This window comes from Oxyura jamaicensis, chromosome 5 (assembly GCF_011077185.1).
Source record: "Oxyura jamaicensis isolate SHBP4307 breed ruddy duck chromosome 5, BPBGC_Ojam_1.0, whole genome shotgun sequence".
Classification (NCBI taxonomy): domain Eukaryota; kingdom Metazoa; phylum Chordata; class Aves; order Anseriformes; family Anatidae; genus Oxyura; species Oxyura jamaicensis.
This window is the reverse complement of record NC_048897.1, coordinates 85,798-112,319: the sequence shown is the minus strand read 5'-3', so window position 1 is coordinate 112,319 and position 26,522 is coordinate 85,798. Positions and strand designations below refer to the sequence as shown.

The following is a 26,522-nucleotide window of genomic DNA, read 5'->3' as shown; positions in this document are numbered from 1 at the left end:
TGCTCTGTGACTTTTGTGATTCTTCCAGTTTCTCATGGGTCACATACTCTATTGCAATGAGTTTGAAAGCAGAAAGGAAGGGAAGGGGAAGAAAAGCAAGACTGAATGCCTTCTTTGTGTACACATCGCTGTCAATCTAATTTAGGAATTCATGTGTCTCATATGATTGAGATGAAAATCTTTCAAGAAGCTAGTGCCTTAGGAACAATTCACTGCATGACACAGTGCTTTTTTGCTTTCATCTTGCACGAGGTGTTTTAAAGAGCTGTAACTTGTAAACTCACAGCTCCCTCTCACAGCACACAACAGTGAATTACAACTGTGACTAGATTGAAAGTAATTTACTTATATTAGTTTGCTTTTCCTTGCCTTTGAATCAGTTTAAAAAGTAAATAGACAATGTTTCATTCAATTTAGTGGTATTCTTCGTCCTGGTTTTAGCTGTTAAGATTTTATCTGTCTTTCAACAGTCTCATCCAATAGCTGTCCATTCCTCCCTGATGTGAAACACATTTCATTCTGACATTCTGCATGTGCTTCTCTGCACAGGAGGTGGATGTTGCAGAGTGGTAGGTTTTTCTGCCTGGAGAAATCTCAACAATTCTGAAAAAAAACTCGTGAGCTGATTAAATAATATGGCAAAGTCACACTATTATCAAAGAAAAGATTATCCATGTAAAGTGTCGAAGAAGTGAAATCCTGGCCACACAGATAATCAGAACAGAGATGCTTGTTTTCACAATTGATCTTGACCAGCATCGTCAAATCCCACCTATCAAATATAATATGATTTTGTTGCAGGTGATCTGGGCCTCATAGCAGTCATTTGCTGCATTTCAGTTATAGCTACAACATATCTAGCTGAAGATGGTCTTCTGTTTTTCAAAATTTCCAGTAAGCAAGAGAAATGTGATCCCATCATATCTACAGCCAGCATCTAATTCCTAGTTCATTGTCAAAACCGGAATCTGTTTGTGTATGGCACATGTTAATTGAAATATGTGAGGTATGGACTGAAAAGGCCACTAAAACTGTTCCAGGCATCCGTCTAGAAAGTGCATAAATCCTGAAGTGTATGTCCCAGAAGAATGAGGTAAGCTGTGCCACTTGGCATTCATTTCATTTTTCTGAAGAATTCAGCATTGCTGGTGACACAGCTACTATTATTATAGCTGCATATTGCTGCTGTGCCAAGAGACAGCTGGGGGTTGGTGTCTACAACGTGAAAAAACACACCTTAAAAATCAGCAGCAATCTAGCTTTTTTATTTTTGTATGCATATATGCTTTCAGTTTTGTACTTTTTCTTTTTTTCTAAGCAATGATGAAGATAGGTGAGAAACAAATATCTATCAAATATCCTTGCTTATCTTCATACCAGTTGTTTTTAGAATAATCCATGCAGTGATTCAGAATTAAGAAAAATAATGAAGGCTAAATAGTTTTTTTATCTGTGTATGGTATATCTGGTACATTTCCTTGGTATTGTTTAAGTAGTGCTACTCTGAAGATTCTAGTCTTGCACTCAGAGGGTGGAACACATCTAAAGTGAAGCCTGTCCTTCATGGTTATATACATATAGAGCGATAAAACTACAATGCAAAAACATAAACATCTTAGTTGGAGAGGAAACTTCAGTTTACAGATGGGGAAAAAAAGGTTTTGAAAATACATCAGAATGTATGAGAATGTCTGTGGAAAAAGATTTTGAAAAATCTTTGAAAAGGGGAAAAAAACAAAACAAAACAAAACAAAAACTCACAATAACGTGTCCTTGCATTAACATTGCTTATAACGAGAAGAAAGTGTATATGTTTTCCCTCAGTGGATCAATAACCATTCTTCCATTCCAGCCAAGAGTATGACTAGTTTCACATCCCAGCACTGGGATGAAAATAAACAGACCTTGCTGTCTCCTCTGATTGTGGCTACTCAGTGTTACCAAAAACATGGTCATAAAGGAACTTGAATTTATACAATTTAAGTCACAGTGCTGCTTACTTGGTCTCTCTAGAATACTCTAAAACTCTTTTTATGATCAGATTCACAGAGAACCATGTGGCTGAGTCTACTTCCCTACGAGGACCCACCAAACCACAGAGTGGCACATCTTAAAATGTTTCGTAATGCCATGCAGTTGCTTGGCAACCAGGTCATGGATCATATCTTTCTTTTTGCAAATAAGGATTACATATAAGACTTTTCTATTAGATATTCCCGAGTCTAACAGTTAAAAGCAATTTCCAGTATCAGAGCAGGCCATTTTAAACTTCTATTTCAATTTTGCTTTTGCATAATAGACTTCACCTTTGAATTAATTTCTCTATCAGTCTGTATGTATTTGTAAATATACGTGCATATACTTATTTACATAAAATTAGGTATAAATATGCATATACATACACAACTATGGGTGAGCATGTATGTAAACTTAAAAATCTAGGGTGAACTTTCATTCCTGACAAGGTATTACTTAGCATGATAAAATTGATAACTAAGAGGTGCTCAATTTACCAAAAAGACAAAGATCACAATAAGGCCTGTATAAAAGAATAGAGCACTAAACACGTTCTGCTAATTTTCTTGTTAAAAAAATAAATATAAAAATAAATCTTAGTGCTTCTCTGCTTAAGGAACAAGGAATTTCCAGTTCATTGTTGACTTTGATAGTGAATGTTATATAGAGAGGGCATTTTTATTCATTTATCCAATAACCTATGAAGTCTGTATTTTTTTTTTTCAGTAATAATGGGCTATGGAAAGCCAGAAATTACAATGGCAGTCCACTTCAGATGCATGTGTTACAATGTGGTCAGAAAGATCGACTGTTCTATTTAAACAAGAATTTCTTTGAATATGAACAGGAAGAGGCTCTCAGTGAGTCTTAGAAAATTAAACTTAAAATACATCAAGTTTTGTGATTCTGCCTGATCTTGTGACCTGGGGGAAAGCTGCCTCACTTCTGTAAGTATTTCAGTACGAATGATACAATACACTACTTGCTATAATGTGGACATAGCACTCTAGGATTAAATTGCTTACTTGCTTGTTTTAAGTTAAATTGTGATCCTCAGATTAAAAGATGTTATATAAACACAGGAAATATTAGCACCCTTTCATTGCTTGCTTATTTAAAAAATAATTCAATCAGTTAATTTCTTAAAGCTTCAGAATGGGTAGATTTCTAAAAAAATCTTGAAACCCTTATAGTAGAAAGAAATGCATATTTTAGTTGTCTTTCTTCCGCTGTATTTTGAGCATTCTTTTTTCTATATCTGTTGAAAAGATATCTATAAAAAAAAAAAAAAAAAAAAAAAAAAAGTAAATGCCACTTTGGCTCCACTTAGTTATTAGTTAGCTTATTCAAATGAAGTTTTTGTTTGTTTGTTTGTTAAAAAAAGGCAACAAACAGCAATACCAAGAGATCATAAAATTGTTCTTTGAAAATAATGTTTAATGGTGCTGTGAATCAAGATCATACAAATGAATTATCTATAAAATGCTTCAACTTGATTCTCCGGTAATATTCTTATCCATTTTATTTAATATTTTCATTACATAATTTTCATCTTAATTCGAGCCATTAAAGAATTCATGGGCCTAAAGTAAATCACATAGTTAGTGACTGTGAGGATGGTTTTGCTGGTCTAGTAATTTAAAAATATGTTGTCTAACAGAAAATGTTTTTCCTTAAATTTTTGTAGGTTATTTTCAAATGCAATAATGTCCTGGAGATTTACTTCAATGCTTTCAACCTTGTTTCCACAGTAGGGTCTCACAACAGGGTCTCACAATTCTTTATACACTGCTTCAGGAAGGTAAGAAAGATAATGAGAATTTTGTTTTTCTACAGTAAGCTTAACCTTGTACTACAGTGATGCTCTGTATTTTATCATGATTAATAGTTCAATTTTCGAAACTCACTATAATTAACACAAGAGATGAGAATTATTTTTTGGTACCTAGTGATCTAAATGAAAGTTATCAAAAGTAGCAATTTATTTATACTAATTGTCATTAATTTAGGTAGCTGCGGGGCGACACATCCAACTATGTAGACACAGAACACACAATAGACTTTTAGAAGAAACCATAGATCAAGCAAAGCCAGCACTTTATCCTATATATATATAGGTACCTATATAAATAGGGGTGTTAGCGTCTCGTAAATACAAGTCTTAGAGCAGCCCAGCTCAGACAGGAACTTGAGGTGCATCTGCCTGCACATTTTCCTCAATAGGAGGTCAGACAAAAATCTAGGTTTTGTTACAGATGGTCAAAAGCAACAGCTTCTTAAACAGAGAAAAACAAATTATCTGAATAAGACACAATGACAGGGAGTTGGAAAGTCTGTTTCAAAGATGCCCGTGTCTTCTCTTTGCACCTCTCCTCAACCTATCAGTTTTCTGTCAGTATGGAGGTAACAGGGACATCTGGACACCCTTCCTCTGCAGCTCACCTAGAACAGTCCTCCGCCAGCAGGGAGCCAGCCGGCAGCCTCCTCCCAGCGCTTCTCAGAGGGCTCTTCTCTTGGCTGTCCTCCTGACCAACTGCCAGCTCACCAACTTGCTCTTTCTTCCCTTGCTTTCCCCCAGCTGGCACAGCTGAAGCTTTGCCAGGTTCCCTTCTTCTCTAGGAAACAGAAGGAAGCCTTTATTTCTGTTGAGTGTTATAATTCTGCGTAATCTATGGTAGCATCACAAATGGTGAACCCTGTGGTGAACTTCAGTCCCACCAGTGTTATTTTTCCAGTCTTTCAGATATGGTACCCTCCAAAAAAAATAAAAACAAAATCATAGCAGCATACATCCTTGACATGTCCCCAGTCATTACTAAGTTAAAGAACTGAAATAAAGTTCATGAGTATATTTTTGTTACTAATTTTAAGTCAGAAAAAGAAAAAGGTCAATTTTCCCTGAACATATATTGGACAAAAGTTAAATTGTTTTGACTGAAATTAAAGGAAAAGTTATAGATGGGCTAGGAGCCCCAGATGGCGATAACAATTCAAATGATTAAAGCTGTGCGCTTCTGAAAATGGAGCAATATAATTGGAAGTGTTGAATAATCCCAAAGACATGAGCACAGGTAGCATCACATCTGCTGTTTGCATTTGCACGGTCCTGTCAGTTCACAGCTACACCTGCAAACGGATGAGCAAGGTTCATGTAATGATGTGTGTAGGTGTATATGCATGCGTGTGGCAAACATGCTGCATTCCCGCGTACAACGCTGAATCAGGGAGTATTTAACTGAAACTACAAAATAATAATAGTAATAGCAATTAGAATTAACAAATGCATGGAAACATGGATATTTGTCATGAATGTCACCCTTTTTAGCTCTAAATTCATAGGAATAATTTTGATTAACACGATGACAAGCAACTAATATTTTGGTATATCAAGAAACATTTGGTTAAACATCTGTCTTTGTCAAACATTGACCTGCAGTATAAAGCGATGTAACATTCAGACAGATTTCATTTTATGCATCAGATAATATCCTAGTGCTGTCTTCCCCGTCTTTCCGTCTTTTCTCCTGTCAACCTGTCGGCTGGAATGTCAGTTTCAAGGATGATGTTCCTATTAAATCCTGCTAATACAATGCCACAGTCACATTCCATTGACGAAATGCACATTCTGCACATACATTTAGTCATATCCCTCAAGTCACTGACCTTGGACAGCTGATCGGCACAGACCTTGCTGGATGAGCATCTGGTATCCTGGTTGAGGTATCGCGTCAGAAATTGTTAGTGTTGAACCACAGTGTTAACAGAGGCGCCGTGGCAGGCATACTTTACAGCAAATACAGCGATGGCACTTGTTCTGTAAGTAAAGATGATGTTAAACAGAATCAGATAGGGCAAGTGGTGGTTTCCATGTTGTCCTCTTCTATCGAAGGTTGTTTAAGACCTCTTGGCCAAATGATTTCTAAACTGTGTGATATCAGAGAAGCTATTGGGAACAAACATTCTGACCTCAAAGGAAGCACAAGTATCAAAACTAGTGTATAAATGTTTTTATTAGAACTCTAGTGGATAGAAGATCAGAATTTTTGTTCATTTTGTAAATTTACTACCTTGAAAAGTACTGTCATTCTTGATTAAAAAAATAATAAATAATGAAAATTCTACAAACTTGAAATGTAGAGATAGTAGAGGACTATGTGTTAGTAATGTCAAAGTGTTAGCAAATTACGTAACACTCATGAATGTATGATGAATACAAATTGTTATATTAATTTAATATGAAAATTACTTCTGAAAAATAATTCTGCAAATTCATCAGATTATATGGAAGATTTAGCAAAAGATCACTATTGTAATATAGTGAAAAAAACATGTAAACATGAACATGTAAAATTGGTGGGCTCCCACAAAAAATAGTAATAACAATTCTAGCAAAATGTTTCCTGTTAGCACAACTGAACCATGTGAATGCAATTTCAAGCTGTTTTTCAAGTGTATGTACTGTATCCATAATATATATATAGTTATATAAAAGTTTACATCTTAGGTGTTTATATCTAAGCAAGAGAGGCCTTTCATTGTGGAGATCTGTATGTGCTTGGAGAATCTGCTCATTTCTCTATTTTCCTTCAACATCCAAGACCTAGAACTAGAATTCTTAGCTGGGCATTTTGCTATTTCTTACTAATACAAGCATCAAAATTTAAAAGCTGAACACCAACTGCCTTGAAAATTCAATGTGAATTTGGCAGATGGAATTAAATGATTAATTACGATTAACCTCCTGAGTATAATCTCTGAGGTTAGAAGGAGAGTGATTTTTTTATTATTATTTTCTGCAGTAAACTCTGCTTTAGATGCTGACTCTTGAAGCCACTGTTAAATATACTGCTGTTTATATTAAGTGTTTCTTTGTACCTATCTGCTTGACTTGAGAAGCCACGTGCACAATGTGCAGGCTTGTAGCTAAACGTCTCCACCTTTTTATGCCCTGCTAGGGCTGCGAGGTTTCCATCCTCTCTTGGAAATGAGGCAGTTTGTAATTTAGGCTTTTTAACTTGAAACAAATACGAGGTTCCCACTTTGGCTTTAGTTCTCTGTTAATTTAGCTATCATTTTCAAAATAGAATTTGTTAACTATTGTTGATTAATAGAATTAAATAGTACTCACAGTGCAAACCCTGAACTGACCCTTTTTCATCTTAATTCTATTATGTAACTAATGAACGAGACTCGAATTTTGGTAGCTTTAATTAAAAATGCATCTTAATCAATAAACAGAGTTAAGCTAGATAATAGCTTTACAGCTCTGATTGCAGATGTGATTGCTAATAATAAAACGTCTATTACTTATTTCTACAGTGTTAGCATACTCAAATATATGCTCTTCAGCTGCTGATAAGCCGACCAATTTCTTAGGTTATTAGCATGCAGAGTGAAGCCGTTATATGTTTCTGTTAGTCGAGAGAAATCTAATACTTTAAAAAATGTTCTGGTGTCATTGCTCCACAAATGTGACAGGCAAAAGCTCACTGCGAGTAATGAAATTATATTGCTTTTACCTTTTCCAGCACAGATGAGATGGCTGCCATCTGTAAGAAATTCCCACATGTCCTTATATTCAGCTAAATTTAGAGGTGGCAGCTGGGTCCTGTTCTCAGGGTATAATAACCTTAATATTGTAGAACTATCTTTGATGGGGTAAAAGGTACTGCATGAGTAATGAATTTTTCATTGCCAGTCTGTGGTGCACAGATGACAATCCTATATTATTATAGCGTCTGTTAAAATGTGCCTGTTTTTCAGTTTGTATGTTGCTCTGCATTACTATCCTACAGTACCCTATAGGTGCTTTCTCTCACCTTTCCAGACTTCTCATCTCCTGATAAACCTGAACTATCACAAAGGAAGATGATGCTGGATTTATTTCATGCACAGTATGTGAACTCTAATTTCTTATTATTCCTAAATCAGGATGTAAATATTTCTTGGAAATGAGGTAGTCAGTGCTCTTTAAAACTGTTCAGTGATTAATACAGCTGCATGGAGAAAAATAATTCATAGACTCAAAAAAGCTTGCAAAAGCAAAACCAAAAATGTTTTTGCAAACATGGGTTGGGAAAACTTTCATAGATCCAAATTATAATTGCTCAATGAAGCACTGTCAAGGAGAAAAGATGCAGACAGTGACTCAGCAGTCCTGTTTTCGTTTTACCAACTGAAATGCAATGCTACCTTGAAGTGATAGCTTTGTGTTTGTGGTTTTACTTTTTATTTTCAGAACTTAAAACAATGAAAATACTTGGGAGAGTGACTTTTGGTAAAGCTCAAGTATTTTGAGCTTTAGTTGTTCCAGTAAGGGTTCCCCTTACATCATGGCATTGAAGGGGGGTGGGGGAGAGAAGTAAAAAAGTGCATATTTATGTTCTGGTAGCAGTTAGTAACAGTGTCTTTGACAGTCCAACACCAAATTTGGAATATGTAGTTCTTAACATAACATTTTCTTTTAGGTTTATAAATCTGTTCACTCACTTGGCATTCAGCTAGAACATAGCTTCTATAGCAAGCAGAAAAAGCATGAAAGAATCAGCTACTCCTGTAATGATACACCTGTAAGGACAGATTAATTTGTGGTGCTAAAGAAAGAGGTTTTGTGCATTACATCTTTCCTGTGTTAAACTATTTTCCATACTCCATAGAATTAGTAGGGATATAGAAAATAATTTTCAAATGTCCAGATACATATGAGTAAGTACATAAAAAGTTCTTGTATACTTTGCCATCTATTTTTAATTCATAAATATATTTGTTAAAAGTAGTGTGCATACACCCCCCCCCCCAAACTTCTACACTTCATACAGTAGAGGGAGTATAAGTAATGTAATTACATTGACGTGAACAGTCAACCATAGGCCAAGTGATAAGATCATTAACGCTCAAAAATCAGCTTCTAAAACTGGATTAGAAATATTTATATGGTAAAGATATCTCAGTAATCTCAGAGGAAACCAGTCAGACACTTGGATAGAAAGTGGTCTTGCTAGGCTGCAAATTTGATGAGCAGCTATTACAGAGGCACTAGAAGGCTTTTCTACAGTTATAAATTTGTTACTGGCACTATTATGCCTTCATCAGGTTCTTGTACTTTGAAATATTTGTACCCAACCTTTAATCTGTGAGAACATCACTATAGTATGTTTTGATAATCATTGGAATTTTTCTGGCTTCCCTGGTTTGCAGGCCTGCACCTATTACGTTGGTTGCACATGGTATCAATAGGTGGTCTTGGATGCACTTCAAAATTAAAATGAATTCTTCCTTCAAAAGATAAGACTAAAGTCAACCAAAACTTAGATGACGTCTGCACTCTTACTCTGTCTCATTTTTCTGAGAGCTTAGCTGCAATCCAGAGAACCAAACTTAAAAGCACATAAAATGCTACTCATCCAAGGTAAGAGCTATGTGTATATGGATATGCTCATGGACAGACAAATTGATTCCATGGCAATATTCCATGGCAAATTTACATTTCCCAGTGTAGGGCCCAGGAGCCTCAGTCATATACCGAAGGTTGATTTTGCCACAGGTAGTATACTCTCTCTCTCTCTCTCTCTCTCTCTCTATATATATATATACATATAAGAAAACAAAAAAGCTGTCCCCAGCACAGTCTGTGAAATACCTTTTGTAAGACATCATTTGTTGCATTTATCATTAAGAATGTCTACAAGCAGAATTAGCTTTGAGCGGTCCAATTAAAAAGAAAGGAGGAGAACACGTTGGGGTTTTTAAACTGATCCTTTTTTTTTTTTCTTTAGATAAACACTTAAAGAAGGAAAAACACACAAACAGTATGGTAGGTTTGAGAGAGAAGTTAACTTTGTTTTGTTTTGTTTTGTTTTTTCCAGGGAATTTCACTGCCTTCAGCTGGGACTGTTGGAAGTATTACAAAATGTCTTCACCAGGTTAAATCAGGGATGCCTTAGTCAGGAAGCAATTGATTTGACCTGTCATCGTAGTAGGCCTCTTGGCAGTTACCCAGTAAAAAGGCAAGTCTTGGGGAGCACAAGGTAGAAGGGAGGAACATAGATAAGGTAAGAAAAATGCCAAAACAAAAAATCCATCTCTGCCCTGTTTTCCTAATCTGTTATTCACTATTATTGTTCAATAAGACATTAAAACCAGTTGTCAGAGTATGGGCAATGTCTCTCTTCATATTCATTCTGCATATCTGAAGAACCCATTTTGCTCTTCCCTCCCTCCCCCCCACCCCATTTCTTAATCCCCAGCTCTTCAAGGTGGGTGATGCACACTGTCCTTCCACAGTATGTATGTGCATCAGTTGCAGCTCTGGTGTCATTTTTTAAGGTGGGTATAGGCACACCCTGCCTCTCTCTTCATCATCAATTGTAGTCAGGAAGAGCCATTTCAAGTTGCTTTCTGTCCTAGCAATTCTGTCTCCAAATCAGAGGATGGCTCAGCTGGCAGCATGTTCGCGGGGCGCAGCCTTTGTTCTGCTGCTACGCAGCCACCCGGCACTGGGGACGAGAGGAGAGCACAGGTGAGATCAGCCCCGCGTCAGGGGTTGAGACAGCAGTGTGGGAGGCTGCTCAGCACTGATGTTACAGTGAAGCGTAATGAAATGTCAAACACAGTAATTTTGCATGCTTTCTCCCATCACCTCCCATTGCACTGCTAGGCAGACATTCGTAGTGTCGTCTTGAGCAGGGAAAGTTAAAAACAGAAATCACAGGTTACTGGTGAATAAAACAGAACCCTTTCTCTCCACTCAGTCAGTGTCTTCTAATTAAAAATGTTTTTAATGAAAGCAGAAGAAAGCAGACATTGTCTGACTGCCATTGTTCTGGTTGGCAAGGTTGAACAGCTCTAATCCATAATATCTGTAATATCTCATTAATTTAGGATTCATATTTCTTGTTTTTCTCCTTTCTTTCAGTCTCGTTAATTACAGCCTCATCTATAGAAGCAAGGAGTATTCTCAAATAATGGAAAGGAACATCTTTTTCATGATAATTAAGCAGAGGAATGGGGACAGAAAGCAAATTGCCATGCATCACGCATACCAGTAAAGAGGAAATGGTGCTGTTAAGGAGTGTACGGGCTGAGCGGTAATTCATGTAGTCTTTCCTTTCTGATATAACTTTCTATGTTTTGTGGTTGGTACAGGACCTGGAACTTGTTATTTCTGCTTGTCAAAATGGCATGTTAGGAGGATAGAGCTAGTCTTGTTTTATATAGGATTTATGCAACAGTAATAATGATGTTTTAACCCATCAGCACTGCACAAAATCTATTATGCTTGGGACTGAACGTGAAATATTTTGGAAGAGAATTTGTGACAATTATAATAACAACCCATCTTGATTATATATTGGGAAACAATTGTTGCATCTATTAAATTTATCACTGTCTTCCTCTGAGCTCCATGCATAAAATCAGCTGTATTTCCATTTCCTTTTGTTAACAAAAGGACTACGGCACATCATCAGAGAGGACATGCACAGCTGCAGAGACAGTGTATACAATTTCCAAATGCACGCAGCAGACATTTTGCAGCGCTTAATTTCTGTGCCAGACTGGCCAGGCCAGCAGCAGTGACAGCGTGAACAATTCCATAAAGGCACCTTGGAGTTTCTCAAGGAAGAAAGAGAGAGCTACTATGGATTGTCTTTCCAGCATCCTTTATAAGCACAAACTACTGCTGCTGACAACAGATCATAATCACGTGTTTCAAAGAAGTCAGCAAAAGATTTTTATATAGCATTTCTCAGTGGAAATTCCTGCATTTTTAGATAATCCTCCGGTACCGATTGTCAAGGATTTGCTTGAAACTTGAAATAAGAGTTCATACTCTATCCAATTCTACCTGTTCCTTAGTACCAATAGAAATCCTAGTTTGAACTAACTCAAGATTTCATCTTTGTGAGCAAAATATTTTTCTAAAGAAAATACTCTTAATTATACTTGGCAGTTTAATTGAATCCAAAAGAGTATCGGCTTGCCAGGATACACTTTGGTTCAATTCCACTAAGCTTCCCACCTCACAGATCTTCTATAAACTTTAAATGTATTTTATGTATTTACTTATTTAAATTTTAGATTTGTCTACACTTTGTTAGGCATTTTTACTCCTGTTTTTTTAGATAGGTAGCACAAAGATGGTTTTTAAGCTGTTTGGTAATTTCTTAAGGGTTTTTGTTTGTTTGCTTGTAAAGTAAAGAAATTAGTGTTTTTCCCAATATTCTCAAATTTCGGATAAAATGTTTGAAGACTTTTATTTTTTGTTCTAAATTTTTGAAAAAGGTCTTCTATGTAAGATAAGCGAGAAGTACTTAGTTGTCAGGTATTGAGCTGTTTCTTGTGAAGTATACTTTTTTGTCTCTCTGTATCTGCTTAAGAATGTCTGGTCCCATTGGCCCATTTCGGACAGTTTTGTGAGAGGACTCAAGGACTCTGATATTCAATGCTTCTATGTGTTAAAAAATAATTATTCATTACAGGAAAGAAAGTCTAAATGAGTCCAGGAGGGTTTAATGTGCCTCTTTCATCTGGAATTTCTGCAGAATCTTTTGAAGTGCCCCAAATGAGGAAGAGGTTAATTTTGGACCTTCTTGTACAGAAGGGTGAGCTGGCTTTCAAGTACAGACCCTGAGACAACCAGACTTTCTTAGTTTTGATGCTATAATGTATAATTTTGTTGTTGTAGCTGTTCTTTTGAGCTGAGATGTAGGGCTGGGAAGGGAAGGGAATACACAGAAAAGAAAAGAAGGCATGTGGAAGTTGAATATATAAACACAAAAAGCAGAGATGTTTTTCTTCTGATAATCTAAACCCAAATAGCCCAACTTGAAAGTTTCCTCTTAAAAGTGATTTCTTCCAATCAGAGGAAAACTGTTCTGTATTTCAAAACTATGACTGTTATTTGGATGCACTCACTTAGGTCAAACCCCGTTAAATATTCTGATAACATTGCCATATTTTATTTGAATAATTCTTCAAGTCAGTTTGGTTTGGACCTGAATTACAATTTGGGGTTTCTCTTGCCAAGGTGAAATTAATCGAGAAATACTTTGGCAATACTTTGCCAAATACTTTGTTTCTATTTGAACCTTCTAGCAAGAGCAAAAAAGTTGAGAACTGGATATCAGTTAAGTCATGTACTCTCTTTTAGTTCGGTGGCCAGGAAAGTCTGAAGTTTTAGTTCAAACCCCTCATCTTTCATGCAGCCATTATTAGCACTTTGACCCTAGTCATTCTCTCACTTTTTGCACAGTCTTTTCTTTGTAAAGTAAACACAGACATTAAGCAGCGTGGTAGAGTATGGTCTGCATATCAAAACGCATACCCCTCAGAGAGTTCTGAGGAAAAGATGTCAGAGAGTGGACTATCACTATCCTGTCAAGTCAATTACATGTTAAATGTTAATAGTATAGTTCAAGTGACAATTAAGTGTCTCCAAGCAATCTTTATTATTATTATTATGAATTTGCCTTTTAAAACCATAGGATGTACGTTTACTTGTGAACTACCATATTATTACAGATTTTTCTTCACTACATCACTTTTCTTTTTTGTCTAAACAAATTTGTAGTCATCCATAAGGAAAGGAAAAAGTTCTTTATCCAACATTTAAGGTCTTATTATGAAATTATTATGGTCTATTGATGTGTCAATACTTGTGGAAAAAAAAAAAAAAAAAAAAAAACAAACATATTTTTCACGTTTATGCAGATGCCTGAGTAGTCAGTCAGCTATACAAGGCGATAGTCAAAGGAAAATAATGAATGTTTACATTACCTAGTAAATTCTTCTGACTTTCCAAGCTCTGCTGTACTTTGTGATCATCTTGGTCTAAATTATAAAACCAATTTTTTTGTTTTGAACTTGTCTGAATGTACCTGCCAAAACCAAATTTGATATAAAGCATTGAGAGTAAGGGACTGCATCTATGTTAGCTAAGAAACACACAGCTCATCCATTCCCTCTGTAACCACAAACTCCTATGGGCGGTTCTCTTGGATTTGAGGATTATTTGGTTAAATAAATAAAAAAATACCTTCAAAAAATCTTCCTTCTCTTTCCATGCAAAACTGTTGCCTATTTCACCTGAAACTGGGGGATATTCTAACACCAGAAACACCGCATGTGCTGGCACCCTGGCACTCTCTCCTCTCCCTGCCTCCTCCCATGTCCATTAACAGGTGCAGTGCAAAGATGTCAGAAATGTTGCAGTCGTGGGTAGGTCTCTATCTCCAGTAAGAGGCTTTGGGTGATTCATTCCTGGGGTCCACTGTGAAATTCCTTATGCATCCCCTGAAGCTTTGGTACAGGTACTCATTAATTGAGTACAGATGACGGTACCAACATTGGCATGACATCACAGTCAAAGCATTTCAGGGACTGTACTTTGGTTATCTTTACTCCGGTCCTATGGAGTAAATTCCCGTTAGCAGCTGGGTGCCTCCTTTGGGGAAATGTGATTTAATTTTGTGCAAAATGAATCCAGCTATTGTGTTCAGGGGCTACTCTTCATTTTAAACTAAGCTGGGTAAGGGCAGGTGATTTGGAGATTTACCTCAACAACATCACCTCATCTGAACAGAAATGTTGATGTAGTAAACACATCAGTTGGCTCCAGCATTACAAAACTTACGGTGTCCTTCAGAAAGGGATAGAGGATGAAAGCGTAAGCAGTGGAAGTTAAATCAGAGCTTTGCAAATTCAGTGGGTGTTAACAATCCAAGGTTCCTTCCTCCATCCAGTGAAGTACATCTTATTCTTTAATGAGAAAGTTAAGCTGACAATATTCTGTCAGCTTGATGTAGGCTCTATTTTAAGATTTGCGTCTACAATTAAGCAATATTTGCAGTGATTAAAAATGAAACATATTTATGTCTTCAGCTCATCTTTGCCAGCCAATAAAATCAGTTTATGTTCAATCCCATCAAATATGGCAGATCATCAGCATTATAATAGTCTGCTTTGTATCTTTACATATACTTGGAATAACATTTCTTATTTTCAAGTGAAATGAGCTGGTGTTGAGCAAGAGCTGTCTTTGGTTCAAATGCTGAGTTTAGCAATAATGTAAATAGGCAGTTTGAACTGCGTGAAAACCATTGTATGAAATGTAAGGGCTGCATGCATAGCTAGTTTGTGTTTCACAGCTGCTTTCTTTTTAATGCTCTGTACATTTTTATATTCTTCAAGTTCTTCATTCAGTTACTTACTTGAAGGTTTATGCTGTATTAATTTTTTTTAGCAGAGCTCTGTCTTCTGGCACCTTTTAGAAGAACTTTAATTTACCAAATGTGCTTAGTGAAAACGATTCTGTAACCTAAAAAAAAGAAAAAAAAAAAAAAAAAAGAAGAAGAAGAGAAAGGATGTAGACAGGTAGCATTAGGTTATTTTGGATGAATCTGTATTTTAAGACATCTGAACATCTAAACTACTTTTGCTTTCATGGTATTATGAAGGCTTTGGTAAAGTTGATCAAATATTTTTTATTATGAAACTATTTCCTTTTAACTTGTTAAAAAAGTAGCATACAGTTTCACTGTAAAATTCAGTACGGGTCACTCTGCCTTCAAAACAGCACAGATACGACTTTTGATATAATGAATAATGGTGCAGAACAAGTAGTCTGACCCGAGTAATAAAGAAATGAACCAGCTTCAAGTTTTATTCAATAGAGATTTCCACTGAAACAGCTCCAGCTGTTTCCATGAGAATCTGAAATAAATAAACTACCTTCTGGTGCTGCTGAGCAGCATACAAAGTAAAGATGTCAGTAAGTCAAGACTGGTATTTTAACTTAAGATTCAAATAGCCAAACCAATGGACAAGTTCCTTTATAATAGGTTGTATCCCCATGTGTGGCACTGGGTGGGAATGACATCTGAAAATGATTCAAAGAAGCAGAAAATATCACAGATGAGAAAAACTGACCCAAAACACAATGGACCACTTTTGGTATGATTGGTCACCATCAGAAGTAAGTATATGGATTTAAATTATTCCTCAGAACAGTCTCAAGTTTATTCTGCACGCTTTCACAGATACCTCTGAGGTAAGCTCGTAGCCAGCCTTTGTACAGTCTTTGGAAAATGTGTGCATTTTCATTCTGAAGCTGGGCAGTCCTAGGAGCTCCTCTCACAGCAAAATAACAAGAGAAAGGAGAGCACTGAAGTGAACCAGGAACTCGAGTAGCCTGTGCTGCCTCTGTGAAAGGGCAGGCTGCACACCAGCAGCTCAGGGCTTGATGACCTATGTATGACAAGTGATTATCACATCTTCTGTGTGATTTGCAGAACACTGTAACAGAGCCAAAAATGCTGCCAAAGTGATGTAAACTGAAAGGCATATGCTAAGTAAAGAATAGAAGAAAGGGATTTCAGAGCTTTTATTTTTTTATTTTTTTTCCCTGATGCATACTTGGTGGCAACATGTTACAGACTAGCAAATTAGGTTCAAGTATATATAGAGATCTGTTTATTATATAGGGCTTACTGTGGAGTAGTGATCAAAACCCAAGCCATTGCAAAGCAAACTGTTGTCCCTTTCTTAGCAGCGCTGCATACGCACAGCCCAAGATAAAAAGCTGGAAAGTGCCTTCAGACAAGGTGGTGGAAGAGACCATGCAGAGCCCAGGTGATGAGTGCTAAAAATACTTTTTGTCACAGGTAAAGATGAGCAGTAGGCAGAGGGGAGCAGTGGTGAAAGTCTTGAGGCCTCGCATGAAACTCAGTTTTTATAATGTCCTCCTTTAAAAAGGAGGACTCCACCCAAACAAACTGGAAGTTCAGCTGGAGTTACGCTTTCAGTAATAATCAAGCCAATGCATGCTTTCAAGTTGGCAGGACATCATTTTTAGTACGAGACACAGTGTGGTGGCAATGAACCGGTCAGGCTGGCATTGGCAGCTCTTGCTTTTCCATGGCCCGGGTGCCCCATGCTTCTCTGTACCCCTGGCAGGTCTCTCATTTTGGGGTTGCATCTCTCTGTGTCCAGCTCAGGTTTTGAATGTTCTGCAGCCCTACAGGTCATTGTTTGTCTGATTTTTGTTTGTGTGGTGTGTTTTTTTGTTTGTTTGTTTTTCCCAGTCTACATTCTGAAAATAATCTGAGACAACAAATATAAACAACTTTCAACAGAATTTGTCCTAGAAATCAAACCTGGAAGCTCTAGTAACCTACATTAAGTGTCCTAATTCCCCACTAAGACATAAATCTCTGAATTGGTTTTAGTACAAACAGACCACCTGTGTCAAGCAATCTGCTTTTCTTTTTAAAAATATCACAGATATTTCTCACATTCTCCACATGTAGCAAAAATCCTTCATTTTTATATTAACCACATTTGTATCCCTCACCAGTGATTTCAGTGTAATTTATATCTCACGCTGATGCAGGGCAGAAATTGCTTTTGATGGGACTATCTTTATGCAGTTAGAAATTACTAGAACTTCATATAAATTGTAATGAATATCATACAAAATTTTTAAGTCACACACTGAATATAATTACATAGTCCTAAACTAATTTAGGACTCAAAATTAATATCAAAAGTGCCCTATGCTTGACACAGTATAAATGAAAATGATACAGACTCGGTTGTAACTATTTTAGTGGACTTTTCATCTAGAGGTAAATCTCACTGGAAAGTGTTAAAACCAAATTAAAAACATAACGAGTGCATTGAAATGTATATGTAGATGGTACAATGATATCCAAAAGCCTAATGATAGCAAAGTTTGCTCATGCAACATATGCAACCATGAGGCTTCTCTGAACTTAAGTCCGCATAGATGCTGTACTGTATTTCTTTTTATAATAATTGCATATAGTTCATCTTAAATTTCAACTTAAAGTAAATAAATTGGCTTAAAGTTGTTAATAAAAATGTCAGTTCATTTTTAGAAACTTGGGTTTTATTTCCTTGTTTCTGATAAACCAGGAACTCTACGTACTTGAAGTATGCTCTGTAATGAACATGCAACAAGTGTAAGCATGGTGCCTACACCTGCAACTGTGGCAAGAAACAAGTTTCCCCAGGAAAAAAATAGGAAGCTTCTTGCTCTGATTTTTTTATGCATCTGCTTTGAGGGAAGCAAGTTACTCTGATGGTTGGACCAGATGGTCTCAGACTTTTCCAACCTTAACGATTCTATGATTCTAAGCCACGTTTTAGAGCAGCAGTTTTATTTGTGTGAGACAATCTTCTTACTCTGCCATAGCACAGACATGCAAAACATCCATTTGCTCGTTAACAGTAATGCCCCTAAATTTTTCACAGAGAATGCTGAGCTGTTTAAGTTACATTAATCTAAACCTAATGCCATGTTTAAAGCAGATAGATACAGAGCTTTATTCTCAAGGGTGGTCAAGCTACGGGAATGCTGGTTGCTTTGCCAGAGGCAGGAGTACCTGTTAGGGGCAGGCTTACTAATTCTCTCTGTAAACGTCGGCATTCAGTGGTTTGCCTGAGATAGTTTGAGGGAGAGGATTTCAGAGGAAAACAAACCATCTCATATCACTGCTCCAATGTGCAGTTAAGTCAAGGCTTTGGTACTGTTCTGAGCACAGGATGCATGCGGTGTTTCTCTCGATCAGCAGGGTATGGCAGCCTGATGTCCTGGAGGAGTAAAAATCCCAGTTACTCACTGGTCTTCACCCAGTAACAGGCTTTCTGCTGTCCCCACTGGATAGCTTGTGGTACCTTTGTTGCTTAACCCCATAGGAGGAGCCTCTGCTAGGTAACACAGACAGATCTGAATTGAAAAACACACAGTGCTGGCAGTAAGGGTGGGTGAAATGCATTTTTTTTTCTTATGCTTCATGTTTCTGAAAATGTCAGTGTATTATGTATATTTAATTTTCCAAAACTGAACAGAAAGGCTTGGGCTTTTTTGTTTGGTTGGGTTTTTTTTTGTTTGTTTTTGTTTTCCTAGTGGAAAATCATAAGTAATGAATGTGACAGAATTATTCTGGTCCTGTGGACCCGAGAAGAGTGTGGGTTCCCTGTGGCTAAGTAAAGTTCCTCGTCAGGGACACATGGGCACTGCTGATGGTGCTCTGAGATCTTGACTCTTGTTTCTAAGTTTTGTGTGGGAAGTTGTTCCTTCACTGACAAAAGGGAAGGAAGAAGATTTCTACAGAAACTTCTAAAGACCTAGAAGTAACCTGACATTTGCCTTGTATGTTCATATCTGCAAGACTTCAAAGATGCTTTACGTTACTAGGATCAGATAAAGGTTTGAAACAGTCTTTTATTGACCTTTTACAATTCATAGACTGTTTTATTTCTGAGCCCTTTTTCGAAGTATGTTAGGCTGAGCTAGTATAAAGAGGTGAGAGCTGTGAGTTGCTGACTTCAAAGGCAGAGCAATAGGGTGAGACAAAATTTTGGGCCAGGGAAGAGATGGAAAAGAAAGAGAAAGGTGTAGAAAGAAGCTTGAGAAGAGGTGGGAAAAAAATGGACGTAAGAGGACATTGGGGAAAAAAAACAATCTATTTAGAAGAGGCATAAAAGAACTGAGGCATACTCAGTACGTTTATGAAGGTAGCGAGGAGACTTCTTATTCCCTAGTAAGTGTCTAATGATTTCCACTGGCTGTGGTGTGCTCTTCCCTCAGTACCTAACAGGCTGACAGGATAAAAACCTCCACACTAATTCAGAGATAAGAGTGTACATCTAAACTCTTTATTTAATGGGCACCCCCTGTCTTTTCTCATGAATGTTCAAGAAAACAAAATAGTTTCATCTGTAGGGCCTCAAGCACTGCCCAGAGATGCATGGAATAGCAAGGTAGCACCTCAAAGGGCACTTCTGTCTCCTCGCTCTGCCTCGTAAAATGTGAACCAGCAGAAAATAGGGAAAAAGTGAGAGGAGGAGAAAAGCGTCTCTGTGAAAGAATATACCATGAACAAAATACTCAGATGTGACAAGAACCAAGTAGTAGAGGTATGCCTTGAAAGCAGATTTTTGCAGATCCAGGTAGGCCCTGTCCTTGAAACACAAAGAAAGAGAAGAAAAGGGCTCTCCCACTGCTATTTATTTCAGTGCCTAAACCAGAGCACATAGGCTTTTATAAGGTCTTGTTAGAGCAGAGAATACTTTAAAACAGGGAATATGTGGAGCTGTCCTTTGCAGCGGATGGTTGGTGGTAAATCGTCCTGTCAGCGGCTGGAGGCTCTCCAGGCCGAGTCCCGCAGGAGGACACTAACTGCAGCAGAGGGCTGCTGCACTTTGCTTGGCAGCACTGTCCAGTAGTACCCATCGTGCTCAGGTATCCTTCTTCTTGAAGCTCATGGAATTATTCATGAGTTTATTCGGTCGAATAGTCAGGCTTCCTGTATTAGAGTCTGGCCTACAATTTATACATAGCATTGACAGAGAGCTGAAGGACGTTTTAACTCAAATGTTTAAGCAAATTCAAAAACTAGGCTAAAAATAAACAAGATTATAAAAAATAAAGAAACAAAGATATTATAAAACCAGCCTGGTAAACCTGCAGGGGTGCTTGGCCAAATCTCCTGGGTCACAGCTGCTGCTAAGAGGGGACTGTGAGCTGGGACAGCCCAAACTGTCTGGGAAAGCACTTGCCTAGAAGTCACCCTTTAACAAGAGGAAGGCAAATGTCGAGCAGATTAAACAGTCACAAGAAAACTGGTGTGGTGGGTTTGAAACAAAGCAGAGGTGTGGGTGTGAGCTGGGGCAGTGGGCAGCAGGACGGGTCCCCTATCTGCAGTTGGAGGGAGCTGGTGCCAGGGGAGAGCTGGGGCATGTGGGCCGCACGGCTCCTCCAGTGAGGTGCTGAGGGGCACTGAGAAACTGCAAGGGGCACGTTAACATTTTATAAAAGCCCAGCAGTACGGCTTTGCTGATACGGATTAAGAATATTTAGTTCCCTGATTGCTGGCTAATTATGTCATTAATCAATAAATCGCTTCAGTATTGACCTGGTTTAAGCTACATGAACAGGGCATTTTTCTTCCTGTAATGTAAGTCCCCATGTAAGTGTTTCACTTAGACCCCATTTCCTAAATCCAGATTTGCACACCTGTTTAACGCAAATTGTATGACCAAAAGTACGGAGGTGGACAACAAGAATGTTTACGAATTCCTGTTCCTTTTTGAAGCTGGTATGAAAGTAATTCAGAAATGAAGAAAGAAAAAATAAATAAAAAGGAACAAGGTGTTCAACAGGGAAAAAAAAGTATCTCTTCCCTGTTGTGATTCTGAACATCAGCCTGCCTTTCTTGGGGATCAGAGAAAGACCACAATACCCAAATTCAGCAGAATGCTGTCCAAACTTCTTAAGTAGAATAATTGTCCATCAGAAATTTGTTTCTAGATATATAAGACACAATTCCCTGGTGAATTTTTCTTGGAGTATTGGAAGCAGCGTACATTGCTGATGAATGTGTGCTAAACAGGAAAATGAAATTATCCCTTCTCCTAAGCTGCTGAACTCTAACTTCTCTGAAATCAAACAACTCAATTTCTGAATGAAGAAAACTTCTTTTTAACACTTGCACACACTGCAGGTCTGGGGAGGTAAAATCTGCACCACACTGAGCATCTGATGCTGTCCTGAAGAAAATTTCATGTGTTTCAGGTATTTGTTCTGCCTTTGTCAAGAACTCTATTGTTTTTGTATTTTAAGTTGGTAGCATACAAGAAAAGGGACATGAGGATGATCATACATCACTTGAACAAGACCTTGCCATCCTTCTTCATGTTGAATCTGCCTGTTCTAGGAGAGGGAAGTCAGCTTCAGGTTCTGGCCTTCATCTCCCAGGTAATGTACAGATAGCAAATTACTTAAACCACATTGGGGAACACACTGTAACGCTAGATTAGAATCAGAGGGAAAAAAGGGAAGGTCATTAGATTAGAAAGAGTAAGTATGGAAATTATATTTATATAAAATCTGTTATAGAATCAATTGCAAACTGCTTCACACAAGGAACAAAATTATGCTCCTGTTGTTTTTGTGAATTCCCCCATTTCAAAATACAATGTCTGTGCACTGCTGTGGAGCTGGGGGACTCCCCGGGGTAGTTTGCTGCCTTCTTCTTGACCACCTAACACTTGCCCACTGAAGGGCAGCTCCTCATATGCCACTGGGGAGAGTCCTGACACCTGAGTAATAACACAGTTGATGAGAAAAAGATACCTCTGTACCTTATCTTTGTTATTTTTGACCATTTCCCCAGCAGGAAAAATGTTTATTCATTTTAGTATGTCTCCCTCTGAATAACCACAGAAAAGCACTTTCATTACTGCTAATGGCTATTGTACATTTTTTCCGCTGTGATGTGTCCTGACTTGAACATCAGTTATCTTGAATATGAAATTATGGAAAAATGAGTCTGCAGAAATGCAGTTTGCAGCGTGTGTTGTCACTGCTTTCAAGTAGAAAAGTAAAAGCCACAGTGTTTGCTCACCCCAGAAAACTGGAGCAACTGCCTATTTTTATACTCTAATCTCAGCATGTAGAGATCCAGCCATTAAGCTCCTATCAAGGTTAATTAAAGTTTTGAAGGCAAAGGTTTGAAATGCAGACTTGCTAGAGAGAACCACATTTCCTCTAAGGATTAAATTCAAGTCAGTCACTGCAGCTCTTTTTGGTTTCCTGTTAATTCACCTCTTTGTCCAGGTGGTTTTTACCCATCAGAATAAGACCTGAAGGGCTCAGGAAGCGCAGTTTGTGAGCTGGGGCCCTAACTCTTAAGCTGAAGACCTATAAATTAACCAGGAGCTGTCAGACAGCTCTACATGATCAAACAAAAGCCTAACGCTAAGCTGTTTAACAATTCTAAGATATACAGCAATGAAAAGGGAACGGAAACTAGGACAAAAATATGCACTATGATCTGAGAACATTTGCATAATCTTTTGAAAACAAAGTGCTTTCTTTTATTTTTTTCCCCTTTATTTGTCCAAATACGGTGAATAGTCTTAAAAATGCAGTTTTAATAGATATATTGCACCAGTTTGGTCTTTCTAAAAATGAAATAGAAGATTCAGCATTTGAAATATCACAGAAAGATATTAGCTAACTGAATGCTAACAATTTCATACAGATGTCTACTTATCATGCAAATAGTTTATTTAGATGCAGAGACACATTAGACTCCAGTGATCGGGAAGTGAAAAACGGTAGTTGCTTCATGTTGTTTCAGCAGACGTGACTAGAATTTCAGCGTGTTTCCCCTCATAGTTCAGACAGCAACACTGAAATAAGCAACAAAAATGAGGGACACAAACTGTGTATACAAAGGAGGCTTGATTTCTAATACACTGGATATTAGCAGTAGATGATGGGCTGCAGAAGAACAGATGCCTTTAAATCAGCAGAGCATTATGCAAACAGCTGTTAACAAGACAAAGCATGTAATTTCACCTACTGTACTCTTAATTTTTCTCCTACCATGCTATCACATCCTGATATCGGTATGACATTTAAAAGGAGGTCTCAGCTGGTTTATATAGCACTTCATAACCCCTGATTTGCAAAAGGGTAACTGACTGATACTACTTTTGAGCTCCAGAAAATAATACAGTTTATAGCCTTTTGTGGAACACGAATGGGTTTTCATTAGATTTTAAACCTAAACTGCTTCCTGACCTTTTCCCAATACCATACTTAATATTTTTCTCTTTAAATGAAATGATACTCAAACCCTAAACATTTGTACATCACTTTTACCTATTACTGCTCCTGAAGATGACTTAATCATCCTAATATCTAGCGTAAAGGTCTTGCTGTTGCACCTAATCGCTGATAGCATGCAGAATGAAGGGCCTCCATTTACGGATGGGTCAGACAGCCAAGTGTCCTAGCAGCACGTAGTCCACAGCAGAGCACTCTTCTCTGCGTGCTAAACAGACCACAGAATGTTTCATCTCCTGGAAAACACATCATTTATTCATACTAGAGCAATATCTCTGAAAGCAGTGGATGAAAGCAGAAGTCTTTTCCTTGACAAAGATTCTCTTTTGACTGGTGCAAGTACCTGCAAATTCAGGGGAAAAAAAAAAAAAAAAAAAAAAAAAAAAAAAAAAAAAAAACTATTTAGAAAGGGCTTTCTGATACTTCTCAGTGATTTTGTGTTGAAGGGAACCATTCTAGATAGCAGACTAAATTTGGTTGTTGACCGTGTTCAATATAAGTATCCAATTTTGTTTTCTTTTCATCCTCCATCGTCACTTAGCAAAGTTTGACCGATGATGCTGCCGTTGAGGGGGTGGATGGGTGCCCTCCTCCTCCTCTGCAGCAGCCTGGGACAGGAAGTGACACCTTTTGGCTGCCATCACCACCAATTGCTCGACTGGCCAAGAAAGAGCAAGACGTTGGCAGCAACCCCCGACGGATCAGGATGAGGTGATGCCCCCTCGCTGTGGGGGCGGCTGGGCCGCAAGGTAGCGGATCCGCAGGACAGCAGTACCACAGGGCGCTCATCCCTGGGCCTTGTTATGAAAGATTTTGTGATCAGTGCTGGTTTTTCTGCTTTTCTGAATTGTTTTGCAATGTGTTGCGGAGTTGCTTAGGCCTTAGGGTAATAAGGCTTATATATCACTACTGTGAGGTTTTTTCCTGGAGAGTGGAAACTGCCAAGCATGAAAAAGGGAAAAAAAATAACAGTTGCTTTTTTTTTTTTTTATGAATCCCTGATGTTTATTCTGCAGTGTACACCCAATATCAATTACTTTAATCACAGTGGAGACTGTGTGAATGCATCAGAGAGAAAGTCTATAAACATGATAAAAAAACATCATATTGTACTCACTATCAGTTTATCTTCTTTTTTTTTAACTCTCTTGTAGGTGACAGTAGTGATAAAAAATAAAATTACAAAAACCTGAGGCATCGTGTTGTCCCAATCCCAGTTGTTTTTATGGCGTATTTATGCATTTAAGAAGTCGATGTTTTCGTCGAAGGAATGTTTGATTCAAAAACAAGGCAATTTATTAAGGTAGGATAAAATAATGTAAATTATTTTATCTAAATTCTGTGTTCTTACGTTTTACTAACAAATGAAAAGATGTTCAAAGTGCTTATAATAAAAATAGGATGTTTATTCAAGGAGTTGCTGCATGTCACTTGGTTTATTTATAGTACGTTTAAATACATAACCCTATCAGTGTAAGAGTTTTGCATGGTTTAGTTTAACCACCCAAAACAGCTATAGTGTGTGTGTGTGTGTATATAGATATATAAAAATATTTCTCATATTATTTTTCTGGATTTATTTCCACTGAAAGCCTCTTGGGGATTTTACTGGACTTGGGATTAGAGTCTCAAAGTGTGGCTGCAATGCCTGTTACTGAGAACCCTGTGCATCATGTCCCTGACCCACGTTTCTGACAGTACCAACACCGACAGAAGTGTTTTTCAGTGGAAACAGATATTGTTCTCTTGACACAATCTCGCCGTGTGCATGAGTATAAATAATCTGCTGAGGAAGAGCTGTGCCTGTGACGTGATGGAGCAGTTTTTGCCCCGGTGAGAACATATACATGCATAAGTGAAATAACAGCAGGAGGAGCTGCCTGCAGAGACACGATAGCCTCAGAGTCATCCCAAAAATGTTAAAGTAACTGTTTTTGTCTTTATGTTAGCATCATTGATGTTTTCTGTTTCTATCTGGCTGTGCATAGCTTGGCACTATGCACACTGTGATTGATGCTCTCTCACCTAAGTGCCAGCTTTTGCTAGGCTGGGTGTGAGAATTGTGACCACAGGATGCTTGGCTGATTTAATCAAAATTGTCTGGAAAGCCAGACATGAGCCAGCTTCAAACACGAGAGACACTCTGTGTACGTGTCAGAACCTCGCAAATACTACCCTGCAAGGTATGCAAAAACAGTTATGTAATAACCCCAGCCAGATTTTCAGTATGTGTTAAGTATATAAAGAGTAGCAAATGAAGGGTGTCTGGGGACACAGGATTAAAGAATGAATACCCTAGGAGAGGAAAATGTTTTTCCCTGTAATTTCTTCTACCGCTGTTGGTGCTTTTCATATTATACCACACCTGCTGCCACAGTGACATTTATAAGTCTGGAATCAGGCACCATCCTCCTGACCCAGAAAGCTTAGGTTTAATTGAGATAATGCAAACAGTCAATAGGAGAAAAGGCCAGAGATGGGTTTTACAACAAGGTAAGCAGACCACTGGAGACACGGCGGTGTGTGACCTCATTCTGCTGTCGACACTGCATTTCTTTGGCAAACACTTTTCTGTAGCAGAGACTTTCATTGTATCTGGAAGTTGTCATCTGTACTTGTGCTGGGTTCAGTGCCTTTGAAACCCGAATGCTGTAGATCACTACAGTTTTTAATTGGTTTTAGAGTTTATGTCAGATGTCCTTATTTATTACCAGAGCCAACCAGCTCATGAAGAATCACGTTTGTCTCAAGTGACTGGATTAGGAGGAGGGAAGGTGCCGGTAGAGGCTAACAAAGGAGCTCAGATTTTCAGGGGTCTCCCCATCAGGTTTTGATATGAATCAGAGGC

At 37.9% G+C, this 26,522-nt stretch overlaps 1 long non-coding RNA gene across 6 annotated transcripts; it reads left to right on the top strand.

Moving 5' to 3' along the window:
* The first annotated feature begins 1,347 nt into the window (after nucleotides 1–1,347).
* Nucleotides 1,348–25,087, top strand: LOC118168581. Of its 6 annotated transcripts, none has more exons than XR_004751653.1 (5): nucleotides 1,348–2,963; nucleotides 3,704–3,817; nucleotides 7,844–7,910; nucleotides 9,882–11,102; nucleotides 18,609–25,062. It is a non-coding gene; the product is annotated as an uncharacterized LOC118168581 (long non-coding RNA). The 6 variants fall into 6 exon arrangements; XR_004751656.1 differs by lacking the exon at nucleotides 1,348–2,963 and having other exon boundaries at nucleotides 3,319–3,817; nucleotides 9,882–10,067; nucleotides 10,931–11,102; XR_004751657.1 differs by lacking the exon at nucleotides 1,348–2,963 and having other exon boundaries at nucleotides 3,320–3,817; nucleotides 18,609–21,796; nucleotides 24,216–25,087.
* Nucleotides 25,088–26,522: the final 1,435 nt, after the last annotated feature.